At 56.3% G+C, this 13,346-nt stretch overlaps 2 long non-coding RNA genes across 7 annotated transcripts; both read right to left on the reverse strand.

The window, feature by feature from the left end:
• Positions 1–816: 816 nt before the first annotated feature.
• Positions 817–3,501, reverse strand: LOC311614476. 4 transcript variants are annotated; one of them, XR_014793652.1, is made up of 4 exons: positions 3,354–3,501; positions 3,112–3,257; positions 2,763–2,856; positions 817–1,134 (listed from the first exon to the last, which is right to left on the reverse strand). It is a non-coding gene; the product is annotated as an uncharacterized lncRNA (long non-coding RNA). The 4 variants fall into 4 exon arrangements; XR_014793653.1 differs by having other exon boundaries at positions 2,763–2,865; XR_014793654.1 differs by having other exon boundaries at positions 2,976–3,257.
• Positions 3,502–8,638: 5,137 nt separating this feature from the next.
• On the reverse strand, positions 8,639–11,027 carry LOC311614477. 3 transcript variants are annotated; one of them, XR_014793656.1, is made up of 4 exons: positions 10,895–11,027; positions 10,055–10,254; positions 9,406–9,466; positions 8,639–9,077 (listed from the first exon to the last, which is right to left on the reverse strand). It is a non-coding gene; the product is annotated as an uncharacterized lncRNA (long non-coding RNA). The 3 variants fall into 3 exon arrangements; XR_014793657.1 differs by having other exon boundaries at positions 9,253–9,466; XR_014793658.1 differs by lacking the exon at positions 10,895–11,027 and adding an exon at positions 10,380–10,885 and having other exon boundaries at positions 9,253–9,466.
• Positions 11,028–13,346: the final 2,319 nt, after the last annotated feature.

The following is a 13,346-nucleotide window of genomic DNA, read 5'->3' on the forward strand; positions in this document are numbered from 1 at the left end:
TGGTTACCTTTCTAGCCTGGCTGGTCCCTTTAACCAGCGTGCCGTCACCTCGCTCGCCTAGAACCTTAGTTATTTCAGCGAGTGATGGCTCAACAACGCTGCTCGGGGGCTGTTTGCGAAAACAGGCAAAGGTAGCGTCCAGACCCCTGTCACTGCCCACGGGAGACTGTGATTGGCCCAGGTTCGCCCCTCTTTTTTGTTTAATCCTCACCCGAGGACATCTTCCCATTGTTTTTAAATTTTTTCTTTAAACTTTTTTATTTCAGAGAGGAAGAGAGGGAGACAGAATCATCCACCGGCTGCCTCCTGCACGCCCCCTACTGGGGATGGAGCCTGCAACCCGGGCATGTGCCCTTGGCTGGAATCTAACTGGGCACCCCTTAGTCTCACCGAGTGAGCCAAACCGGCTAGGGCTCCACTGATTTTAAAGAGGCAGGGAGGGGGAGAAACAAAGAAAAACATCAATTGCTTGCCTCCTGCACCCCCCCAATTCTCCGTTGGGATCGGCCTACAACTGAGGGATGTGCCCTTGACTGGAATCCAACCCAGGCCCCTTCAAGTCCAAGGGCTGGCAATCTACCCACTGAGCCATGCCAGTTTGTCCTTCTTTACAGCCCTACCCTGGCTGTGGGCTCAAGGAGGGGGAGTGCACCTCCGGGCCTCTGATCTGGGGCGGCCCTGGGGGCTTGCTCTGGTCAGTGGCAAGAGGCATTGTGTCCACGGTGCGCTCAGACCTGAGAAACCCGTCATTCCCTCCGTGCCTGGGCCTCACCCAGCCTGTGCGGGAGAAAGGAAGAGCTGAGAGCAAACAGCGGCTGCCGTTCACACCAGTTTTATTAACGTTTAAACATCCAAACATTTTACAGAAGGACGCCTAGTCCAGCTTAAAGGCGCACACACACCACTGGGCGCACAGCCCGGGCGGCAGGCGGTGGGTGTCTGTTCCCTCTGAGGACCAGGCGGTGAGAGCTCAGAATGTGGATTAGAAACGACTGCAGCCGCCGGAGCCTTCGGCGAAGCTTGACGCCAACATTCCACGTTCAAGGCAGGACCTTGTCCCCGGCGGCCGGGCCCCGGACACTCAGGAGCCGTGGGCGTCTTCCTCCACCTCCTCCTCCCCGTCGTGGCCGGGGCCTGAGGAGACACAAAGCCGGGGGTGGGGGGGCCGCAGGGTTTCAGGGACGGAGCTGCTCGGGATGAGTGCCCGGCTGAGGCCCTGGATAGCCAGCCCAGGACAGGGCACCCGCCCAGCAGCCCCCGTCTCCAGTCAGGGACCAGCTGTCGCGGGCAGGGACTGAAAGGGATGATCACGTCCCAAAGGAAAAGATGGCAGAGGCGTCTGGTTCACGACGGACTTCCTTAAGTGAGACGTGAGCAAGTATCGCCAGGTTCAGACCTCACGACCCCCAGGGCCCGGGACACCCCGTGAGAACCACCGTCTCTGAACGGCTCACTCGCCTTCAGCTCCAGCGGCCCTTCCAGCTGCCAGCCTCGCTAGGGGCCCGGCCAGTCTAGCCCCGTGGTCAGCAAACTGCGGCTCGCAAGCCACATGTGGCTCTTTGGCCCCTTGAGTGTGGCTCTTCCACAAAATACCACGGCCTGGCCGAGTCTATTTTTAAAAAGTGGTATTAGAAGAAGTTTAAGTTTTAAAGAAATGGGCTCTCAAAAGAAATTTCAGCCAAAACTGGTTTGGCTCAGTGGATAGAGCATCAGCCTGTGGACTGAAGGGTCCCGGGTTCCATTCCGGTAAAGGGCATGGACCTTGGTTGTGGGCACATTCCCAGTGGGGGGTGTGTAGGAGGCAGCTGGTCGATGTTTCTCTCTCATCAATATTTCTAACTATCTCTCCCTTCCTCTCTGTGAAAATTCAATAAAACATATTAAAAAAAAAAGAAATTTCAATGGTTGTACTGTTGACATTTGGCTCTTGTGGACTCATGAGTTTGCCGACCGCTGGGCTAGCCAACCTGGCAGCGTGCACCACTGTGAGTTTCCACTTGACACCCCGTGCCCAGCCCGCCCGTGCTCATCCTGAACTCGCCGAGGGAGACCCGGTGCCAAGTGCTGCAAGTAAGCACCTTGCTGAGTCCTCCCACAGACCTTGGAGGCCTGGTTGGTGTGGCTCAGTGGCTAGAGCATCAGCTTGTGGAGTGGAGGATCCTGGGGTCAATTCCGGTCAAGGGCATGATCTTAGTTATAGGCCCCATCCCCACCCCGGGCCCTGGTCAGGCAACCAATTGACACGTCTCTCTCACATCAATGTTTCTCACTCTCTCTCTCCCCCTTCCACTCTCTCTAAAAATCAATGGTTAAATATCCTCGGGTGAGATTAACAACAAAACGACACCAGCGGCCTTTGAGGTTGGCACTGCTACCGCCTCAGGTTTAAGGAGGAGGAGGATTCAAGGCTAAGTGGGGACTCAGAAATTCACTGAGGGCAGAGCTGGGAGGCTAAGACCTGGGCCTCGCCCCCGTGTTCCAACTACTATGCCATCCTGTACACGCAGCGGCCAAGTCCACAGGGTCCCCTTGCGTTCGGTTTCAACCCATGGCTATGAAATACTGTCTGTATCAATGTTTCCATAGACAATCCCCAGGGGCCTTGCCGGTCGAGCTCAGTGGTTAAGCATCAACCTTAACGTTTTCTTTCCCACGTTAGCATCACAAGCCGACAGCAAAACCCATTAGACACTTAAAAACCCCAATAACAATATCAAACCTGAACCCCCCCAGGGGATGCTGACTCCCGATCAGGCACTTACCTTGAGCTTCACCTTCTGGAAGTCCAGCTCGCGCACTTGGGGGGCCTTGTAAATGCCGTACAGACGGTAGTGCTTCTTGTTGGTCACGGGGTTCCTGAGAATACTGCAAAGAGCCAAGGTCAAGTTCAAAAGGAGACAAGTCCACGCGGGGCCTTCCAGGGCGTTCCCACAAACCCCCGAGCACAGAGCAGCGGACAAGCCACCGATCTTCACCTGCAAGGTCACAGGGAGCATCGGGGACAGAACAACAGGGCACTGGGCCCGAAGGGGAGATTTGCACGGTTTTCTCTGTGGGGTTCTTGTTGAAGTTCACACCGGGAACCAGATCGCCGGCCCGGCAGACACTCACCATGTCCTGCTGTTGTTCAACAGGAGGCTCTTCGTCTCCTCAGCAGGGGGAAGCCGTCCAGCTTCCGGATTTCATTGTCGGAAAACCAATGGCATCGAACTGGTCTAAGGTGGCACCCGGATTCCCGATGACAGGGATTTTATATCCTGTGACAGAGGGAAGCCCACGGGAGGAATGACAGGACTGAAAGGTGCAGCCCGCACACCGCGGGGCCCCCGAGGCCGCCCGCTGCCCGCGCTCACCCCGCAGGCCCGGCTCGCGGCCCCGCACGGCGCTGAGCACCGCGCCGCCCGCTCCATCCGCTCCGCCATCCCGCCGCCTCCTCCTCCGGCCTCGGCGCCCGGGGTTCCCGCCACGCAGTCCCCTAAGCGGGCACAGACACACTTCCCGGCGTGCCCCGCGCTCACCAGGACGCACCTCCCTTCTAGTCCCGCCTCCCAAACAGCCACACTTCCGGTAGTACCTCTTCACCAAAGCCTGAAGCACTTCCCAGCATGCCACGCGACCGACGCAAGACGCACCTCCAGGCATGCTACGTATCGACGCTACCACACTTCCCGGCGTGCTTCGCGACTGACGCATGACGCACTTCCCAGAATGCAGAGCGACAGCCGAGAGACGCACCTCCCGGCATGCAACGCGGTCGCGCGGCCACATTACCCGGCGTGCCCCGCGTTCACCCAGACGCACCTCCCTTTTAGTCCCGCCTCCCAAACAGCCACATTTCCGGTAGTACCTTGACCCCAAAGCTTGACGCACTTCCCAGCATGCCACGCGACCGACGCAAGACACACCTTCTGACACGCAACGTGGCGACGCTGCCACACTTCCCAGCGTACCATTCGACTGACGCAAGACGCACTTCCCGGCATGCCACGGGTCCGACGCAAGACACACCTCCCGGCATGCTACGCAGCGACGCTGCCACACTTCCTGGCGTTCTTCGCGACTGACCAGTGACGTACTTCCGGTTGTATGCCGGGTCCACTGCGACTACACTTCCCAGCGTGCGTTGGGCCTATCGCTAAGCAACGTTTATTGCTGAGGCCAGCTTAAAGAGCCCGCTCTTGGGCGTCCAAGCCAGAGCAAAGGAGGAGCCGGGATCCAATTCTCCTGCGGTTTGGAGATCCAGGGCTTTTTGGCTACGTTCTCCCGTTCTGCTTGGATTCTCGGGGGCATCTGTGGAGCCTGTAGGGTCCTAAATTCCAGACATCAGTATCTGCCAGTTCAAGAAAGTGTTAAAGCGCTCCAGTCTGTAAAAGGTTCCTGGAGGGGGTCCGGGAGAGGTGAAGACTCCACGCAAAGAGCGCCTCTGGAGGGAAGGGGGTATCTGCGGGCTCTCTGGCCGCCTGTCGAGGGCATTCCTGGGACAACCGTCCACAGGGCAATCCCGTCACAGGACTGGAAGGCAGACACGCATCCGAGGGAACACCCGATGCTAATGATTGTGCAGGAGAAGGCCCTGGTTTACGGGAAATCGCCCCTGCTATTTGGGAGAAAAAGAAATTAAAACGTGTGCGGGGTCACAGAGTATCACACGGGTAATGTCAGATTGCTCGTGAAGAGAGGCCTCTGTGCTATACTTGTCACTTTACTGTAGTTTTGCTTTGGTATGGCTGGGCAAAAAAAAAAAAAAAAAAAAAAAAAAAGTTTAAGTGGTGCAATACCAGATGTGTCCACAGGAGGGAGACATAACATCCCAAAAGCGGTGTTGCCAGGTATATGGACTAATAATGGGGATTTTTCCCCCCATCAATGCAGGTATTACTGATGAACTAAAACTCCCTGCAAATGCTCCTTTTTTGGCATTGAACTCGACGTTTCTAGGTGTTAAAATACCTATGATGTTAATGCCTTCAGAAAATATGACATGAAGTTTTGAAGATTGTTTATTCTAAATAGCATAAGTATCAAATTGCATATATATCCACATATGTGCACATGCCATTTTGCTTACCGGGCTTTAAGAAAAAAATGTTTTTCTTCAATATGTTATGTATCTCAGAGGGGAAGGGAGAGGGAGAGAGAGAGACACATACGAAAGATTAGAGAAAACCATCCATTGGCTGCTACATGCAAACCCCACTCTGGGGATAGAGCCCACAACCTGGCTTGTGCCCTGACCAGGAATGGAAATGCACCACCTCCTGGTTCATAGATGGAAACTCAACCACTGAGCAACAGGGGCCTGATGGAGGGCACGCGGTGGCTATAATGGTCTATTCTGCAGTCATAGCTCCAAAGAACACAGACAAAAGGTACTTTTGCTTGAAAGTCAGAGGTGCACTTACCAGGCATTCCAGGCTCTGGGGCCTCCGGGAGGGACTCTGCTCTCAAACCCTCACCCCAAGCCTGTGACCCTGCAGACACGGTCAGGTGGCCCCAGGACAGGGTCCTCCCGAGAGAGACACCACTTTCTCTGCCTCCTGAAGTGCCTCCTCCCAGGCCTCCTGCCGCTGTCACCTCCCGCAGCCCCACAAGCTGGCACAGCCGCCACCGCGTTTCTCTCTGAGAGAAAACAACCCCTTTTCATTGGTTTCAACGACAGGGACACACATCCATGGCGAGAATCTGCTGCCTCCTGCACCTCCACACCAGGCGTGGCGGCCGCAACCGGGGCATCGAACCAGGAATCAGATCTGAGGCCTTCCGCTTCCCAGGTCGAAGCTCAACCACTGAGCCACACTGCAGGGGCGCAGCCAGGTGCAATCGCTGTGCCCGGGAGAGAAAGACTGCTTGGCTGCGGGCTGTTAACTCAGGGTGAACACCGCCTTAACTTTGCGCTCACACTGCATTTGCATGGGTCTGATCCACCCCTGCGGAGGGGGTCCCCCTTGCTCCCCATCTCTTGGGGTTCGGAGGTCCGGGGCGCCTCGGCTCCGTGCCCTGTTCTGGTGGCCTCCCGGGGGGCGTCTCTGCAGCCTGGAGGGTCCCTGATTCCAGACATTAGCATCCGCCACTTCAGCAAAGCGCTAAAGCGCTCCAGTCTGTGACAGGTTCCAGGAGGGGGGCCGGGAGCGGCGAAGACTCCATGCAAAGTGCGCCTCTCAGGGGAAGGGGGTGTCGGCGGGCTCTCTGGCCGCCTGCCGAGGGCATTCCTGGACAACGGGCCACATTGCGATCCCCTCAGAGGACTGGAGGGCAGACACGCATCAGAGGGAACCCCAGATGCGGGTGGTTGTGCAGAAGTCCCTGGTTTACAGGAAATCGCCCCTGCTATTTGGGAGAAAAAGAAATTAAAACGTGTGCGGGGTCACGGGGTATCACACGGGTAATTTCAGATTGCTCGGGAAGAGAGGCCTCTGTGCTTTACTTGTCACTTTACTGTACTTTTGCTTTGGGATGGCTGCGGGGGGGAAAAAAAAACGCACACAAAAGTTTGAACGATGCAATACCAGCTGTGTCCACAAGACGGCGACATAACCTCCCAAAAGCGGTGTTAGCAGGTATATGGACTAATAACGGGGATTTTCCCCTAAAGATGCAGTTATTAAGGATGAACTAAAACTCCCTGCAAGTGCTCCTTTTTTTTGGCATTAAACTCGACGCTTATAGGCGTAAAAATATCTATGATGTTAACGTCTTCAGAAAATATGACATGAAGCTTTGAAGACAGTTATTCGAAATAGCATCTGTATCAAATCGCATATATATATCAATCCACATATGTGCACTTGCCATGATGCTTACCGGGACTTAAGAAAGTCTATATTTTATTTTTTAGAAAATATATTTTATTGATTTTTTACAGGGAGGAAGAGGGGTACAAAGCTAAGAACATGGATGAGAGAGAAACATGGACCAGCCGCCTCCTGCACACCCCCACTGGGGATGTCCCCGCAACCAATGTACATGCCCTTGATCGGAATCGGACCCGGGACCCCTCAGTCCGCAGGCCCAGGGTCTTTCCACTGAACCAAACCGGCTGCGGCGAATTTTTTTTTTTTTTTTTAATACGTTAGGGATCTCCGAGGGAAAAGGAGAGAGAGACAGAGAGAAACAGCAATGATTAGAGAAAACCTTCCATCGGCTGCCTCCCGCACGCCCACTCTGGGGATGGAGCCCACAGCCTGGCATGTGCTCTGCCCGGGAACCGAACCGCACGACCTCCTGCTTCATAGATGGAAGCTCAACCACTGAGCCACACCAGCCAGACGGCATGGGTGGTGTTAACGGTCTCCTCTGCACTCAAAGCTCCAAAGAACAGAGACAAGAAGAACATTTGCTTGAGAATCGGAGGCGGACTTACCAGGCACTGGAAGCTGCGGGTCCTTCGGGAGGGACTCTGCTGTCCAAACCTCACCTCCAGCCTGCGACCCTGCAGCCAAGGTCAGGCGGCCCCAGCACAGGGTCCTCCCGAGAGAGACACCACCTCCTCTGCCTCCTGGAGTGCCTCCTCCCGGCCTCCTGCCGCTGCCACCTCCCTGACAGGCCGCCCCGCCCGCAGCCCCGCAAGCTGGCACAGCCGCCACCGCGTTTCTCTCTGAGAGAAAATAACCCCTTTTCATTGGTTTCAGCAACAGGGACACACATCCACGGCGAGAATCGGCTGCCTCCTGCACCTCCACACCAGGCGTGGCGGCCGCAACCGGGGCATCGAACCAGGAATCAGTTCTGAGGCCTTCCGCTTCCCAGGTCGAAGCTCAACCACTGAGCCACACTGCAGGGGCGCAGCCAGGTGCAATCGCTGTGCCCGGGAGAGAAAGACTGCTTGGCTGCGGGCTGTTAACTGTTAACTGAGGGTTAACACCGCCTTAACTTTGCGCTCACACTGCATTTGCATGGGTCTGATCCACCCCTAAGGAGGGGGGTCCCCCAGCTCCCCATCTCTTGGGGTTCGGAGGTCCGGGGCGCCTCGGCTCCGTGCCCTGTTCTGGTTGCCTTCCGGGGGCGTCTCTGCAGCCTGGAGGGTCCCCGATTCCAGACATTAGTATCCGCCACTTCAGCAAAGCGTTAAAGCGCTCCAGTCTGTGACAGGTTCCAGGAGGAGGGCCGGGAGCGGCGAAGACTCCATGCAAAGGGCGCCTCTCACGGGAAGGGGGTGTCAGCGGGGTCTCTGGCCGCCTGCCGAGGGCATTCCTGGACAACGGGCCACATGGCCATCCCGTCAGAGGACTGGAGGGCAGACACGCATCAGATGGAACCCCAAATGCGGGTGGTTGTGCAGGAGAAGGCCCTGGATTACGGGAAATCGCCCCTGCTATTTGGGAGAAAAAGAAATTAAAACGTGTGCGGGGTCACGGGGTATCACACGGGTAATTTCAGATTGCTCGTGAAGAGAGTTCTCTGTGCTGTACATGTCGCTTTACTGTACTTTTGCTTTGGGATGGCTGAGGGGGGAAAAAAAAAAAAAAATTAATGGTGCAATACCGGATGTGTCCACAAGACGGCGACATAACACCACAAAAGTGGTGTTTGCAGGTATATGAATAAAGGGAATTTTCCCCCCATAGATGCAGTTATTACTCAACGTTTTTAGGCGTTTAATATCTACGATGTTAATGTCCTCAGAAAATATGACATGAAGTTGTTTAATTTTATTTTATTGATTTTTTACAGAGAGGAAGAGATAGGGATACAGAGTTGGAAACATCGATGAAAGAGAATCAGCGGTCAGCTGCCTGTTGCACACCCCATACTGGGTATTTGGCTGAAACCAAAGTATGTGCCCTTGACTGGAATCAAACCTGGGATCTTTCCTCCTGCCACTGCCACCTCACCTGACAGGCCGTCCCCACCCATAGCCCTGCAAGCTGGCACAGCCGCCAGTGTGTTTCTTTGTGAAAGAAAAACAACGTATTTTTATTGATTTCAGCGACAGGGATACACATCCACGGTGAGAATTCGCTGCCTTCTGCTCCCCCACACCAGGGATGGAGGTCCTGCAGGCGGGGTGGCATTGGCCGCATCGGATCAGCTCTGAGCAGGTGCCCAGCTCAGTCGGGAATTCAGCTGCCCCAGCAAGGCTGTCGGCGGGGGGAAAAAAAATGGCAATTATAAAACCATTACGTATTTATTGATTTGGGAGAGAAAGAGACAGCAATGATGAGAATCATGGATCACTGCCTCCTGCAGGTCCCCTACTGGATGGGGATGGGCATCTCCTTGGGAGACAGATGCCAGGCGGATGGAACCCATCACAGGCTGCTTCCCAGAGTCAGACGAAGGCGGAGGAGAGGGATGGGGGGGACGGGGGAAAGAGGGGAGAGGGAGCGGGAGGCACTGCCCGGACCTCCCCAACTTCTGCAGGATGTGGAGCCTCCCGCCGCCTGGGCACCCGCCCCATGGGCTCACCATGGTGAGGACGAGCTCCGTGAGGCAGGGCAGGGCCTGGTCCAGCGCCTCGCTGACGGGGCTGCAACACAGCAGAAGCCGAGTCAGCGACGGGGAAGCCGCGGACAGTGTGACCCCGTCCTGCTCGGAGGAGTTCAGACTCCAAGTGGCCAGAGCCTGGGAGGCCGCTCTGCCGAACCCGAGCGACAGGCACAAAGGCAGACCCTGGTCCGAGGCCCCAGGGCGAGCGAGAGCGGGATGGTGCTGGGACCCACACTTCCCGGAGGCTGTCGTGGGCTCTCCCGGCTCACACACTGAGGACACCAAGAAGAGGAGGAACCCCAGGTGGCCGGTGTGGCTCAGTGTTTGAGCATCCACCTAGGAACCAGGAGGTCACGGTTCCATTCCCAGTCAGGGCACCTATCCGGGTTGTGGGCTCCATCCCCAGTGGTGGGCGTGCAGGAGGCAGCCGATCCAGGATTCTCTCTCATCAGTGACGCATCTCTTTCTCTCTGTTTCTCTCTCCATTCTCTCTGAAATCAGTAAGAGTCTATTTTTGGGGTCAGAATCCATGTGCTGCAGAACTTGATTGATGACATGGGGTGGGCCATGAGATGAGAGGAAAAAGGCTGGAAACTGCTGGGCCAGCCCAGGACAATTCAGCTCTCACCTGCGAGAGAAGTTTCCTCATTACACCGGGAACCAGATCGCCGGCCCAGCAGACACCATGTCCTGTTGTTCACCAGGAGGCTCTTCGGTCTCCTCAGCAGGGGGAAGCCGTCCAGTTTCCGGATTTCATTGTCAGAAAACCAATGGCATCGAACTGGTCCAAGGTCGCACCCAGATTCTCCTTGACAGGGATTTTATGTCCTGTGAGAGGAAAGCCCACGGGAGGAATGACAGGACTGAAAGGCACCGAGGCCCATCAGCAGAACTGCCCCGTCATTTGACTCCAGGCTGGCATTCATTCATTCATTCACTCAGCAAGTGTTGACCTAGGCCCGGCCAGTACTGCTCAATGGTTGAGCATCCACCTGTTAACCAGGAGGTCATGGCTCAACTCCTGGTCAGGGCACAGGCCCGGGTTCTGGGCTCCATCCCCAGTGTGGGGCGGGCAGGAGGCAGCCAATTCATGATTCTCTCTCATTATTGCGGCCCCCCCCCCCCCCCCCTAAAAACCAAAGCACCAGCACGTGCCCTGTCCACACTCTGCCGCCATCGCGCACCGTGTTTCCTGAGAACCAGCCGCTCGCTCGGTGCTGGGGTCACGGCCCCCGAGTCCGGGCTCGGCGCCGGAGCGGATCAGACGGAGACCCGGCGCCCCGAGGCCGAACCGCACACGGGCCCACGGGTCCAGGCCGGGAGCGACCCCAGCCCCGTCCCCAAGCCGCCGGCCGGGCCAGGAGCCCGCGGGATGGTCCCTCCGCCCCGCCCGCCAGACACGCCCGGGACGTCCCGGCGCAGCCCGCCCACCGAGGGGCCCCCGAGGCCGCCTGCTGCCCGCGCTCACCCAGCAGCCCCGGCTCGCGGCCCCGCACGGCGCTGAGCACCGCGCCGCCTGCTCCATCCGCTCCGCCATCCCGCCGCGGCCGGGCGTTCCGCCACACAGTCCCCTCTGCGGCCCAGACACACTTCCCGGCGTGCCCCGCGCTCACCCAGACGCGCCTCCCTTCTTGTCCCGCCTCCCAAACAGCCACACTTCCGGTAGTACCTCTCCACCGGGACTGACTCACTTCCCAGCATGCCACGCAACGTGGCACGCAACGTGGCAACGCTGCCACACTTCCCGGCGTAACTTTCGACTGACGCAAGACGCACTTTCCGACATGCCACAGGACCGACGCAAGACGCACCTCCCGGCGTGCAACGCGGCGACGCTGCCACACTTCCCGGCGTGCTTCGCGTCTGACGCATGACGCATTTCCCAGAATGCAGAGCACCGACGCAAGACGCACCTCCCTGGATGCAACGTGGCTACGCGGCCACACTTCCCGGCGTTCGTCGCGACTAACGCGTGACGCACTTCCGGGCGTACACCGGGTCCACTGCTACTACATTTCCCAGCGTGCTTTGCGCCTGTCGCCAACCAACGTTTATTGCTGAGGCCAGCTTAAAGAGCCCGCTCTTGGGCGTCCAGGCCAGAGCAAAGGAGGAGCCGGGATCCAATTCTCTTGCGGTTTGGAGATCCAGGGCCCTTTGGCTACGTTCTCCATTCTGTTTGGATTCTCGGGGGCGTCTGTGGAGCCTGTAGGGTCCTAAATTCCAGACATTAGTATCCGCCAGTTCAAGAAAATGTTAAAGCGCTCCGGTCTGTGACAGGTTCCAGGAGGGGGTCCGGGAGAGGCGAAGACTCCATGCAAAGTGCGCCTCTCACGGGAAGGGGGTGTCGGCGGGCTCTCTGGCCGCCTGCCGAGGGCATTCCTGGACAACGGGCCACATTGCGATCCCCTCAGAGGACTGGAGGGCAGACACGCATCAGAGGGAACACTCGATGCTGATGGTTGTGCGGGAGAAGGCCCTGGTTTACGGGAAATCGCCCCTGCTATTTGGGAGAAAAAGAAATTAAAACGTGTACGGGGTCATGGGTATCACACGGGTAATTTCAGATTGCTCGTGAAGAGAAGCCTCTGTGCTATACTTGTCACTTTACTGTAGTTTTGCTTTGGGATGGCTATGGGGGAAAAAAAAAAAAAAAAAAAAAAAAGTTTAGACGATGCAATACCAGATGTGTCCACAAGACGGCGACATAACATCCCAAAAGCGGTGTTGCCAGGTATATGGACTAATAACGGGGATTTGCCCCCATAGATGCAGGTATTACTGATGAACTAAAACTCCATGCAAATGCTCCCTTTTTTGGCATTAAACTCGACGTTTTTAGGCCTTAAAATATCTATGATGTTAACGCCTTCAGAAAATATGACGAAGTTTTGAAGATGGTTTATTCTAAATAGCATAAGTAGTAAATTGCATAAATATCCACATATGTGCACATGCCATTTTGCTTACCGGGCTTTAAGAAAAATATGTTTTTCTTCAATATGTTATGTATCTCAGAGGGGAAGGGAGAGGGAGTGAGAGACATACTAAAGATTAGAAAAACCATTCATTGCCTGCTACATGCCAACCCCACTCTGGGGATGGAGCCCACAGCCTGGCATGTGCCCTGCCCAGGAATGGAACCGCACCACTTCCCGGTTCATAGATGGAAGCTCAACCACTGAGCCACACTGCAGGGGCGCAGCCAGGTGCAATCGCTGTGCCCGGGAGAGAAAGACTGCTTGGCTGCGGGCTGCTGTTAACTCAGCGTGAACACCGCCTTAACTTAGCGCCCACACTGCATTTCATGGGTCTGATCCACCCCTGTGGAGGGGGGTCCCTCTAGCTCCCCATCTCTTGGGGTTCGGAGGTGCAGGTCTCAGTTGCGATCCAGGGCTCGTCTCTGCAGCCTGGAGGGTCCCCGATTCCACACATTAGTATCCGCCGCTTCAGCAAAGCGTTAAAGGGCTTCAGTCTGTGACAGGTTCCGGGAGGGGGACCGGGAGAGGCGAAGACTCCATGCAAAGGGCGCCTCTCACGGGAAGGGGGTGTCGGCGGGCTCTCTGGCCGCCTGCCGAGGGCATTCCTGGGACAACGGGCCACAATGCGATCCCCTCAGAGGACTGGAGGGCAGACACGCATCAGAGTGAACCCCAGAAGCGGGTGGTTGTGCAGGAGAAGGCCCTGGTTTACAGGAAATCGCCCCTGCTACTTGGGAGAAAATTAAAACGCTTGCGGGGTCACGGGGTATCACACGGGTAATTTCAGATTGCTCCTGAAGAGAGGTCTCTGTGCTATACCTGTCACTTTTGGAAGGCTGGGGGGGAAAAAAAAAAAGAAAAAAAAAAAAGTTTAAACGGTGCAATACCAGATGTGTCCACAAGACGGCGACATAACATCACAAAAGCGGTGTTACCCGGTAT

This window comes from Pipistrellus hanaki (assembly GCF_964339955.1).
Source record: "Pipistrellus hanaki genome assembly, chromosome: 21".
Classification (NCBI taxonomy): Eukaryota; Metazoa; Chordata; class Mammalia; order Chiroptera; family Vespertilionidae; genus Pipistrellus; species Pipistrellus hanaki.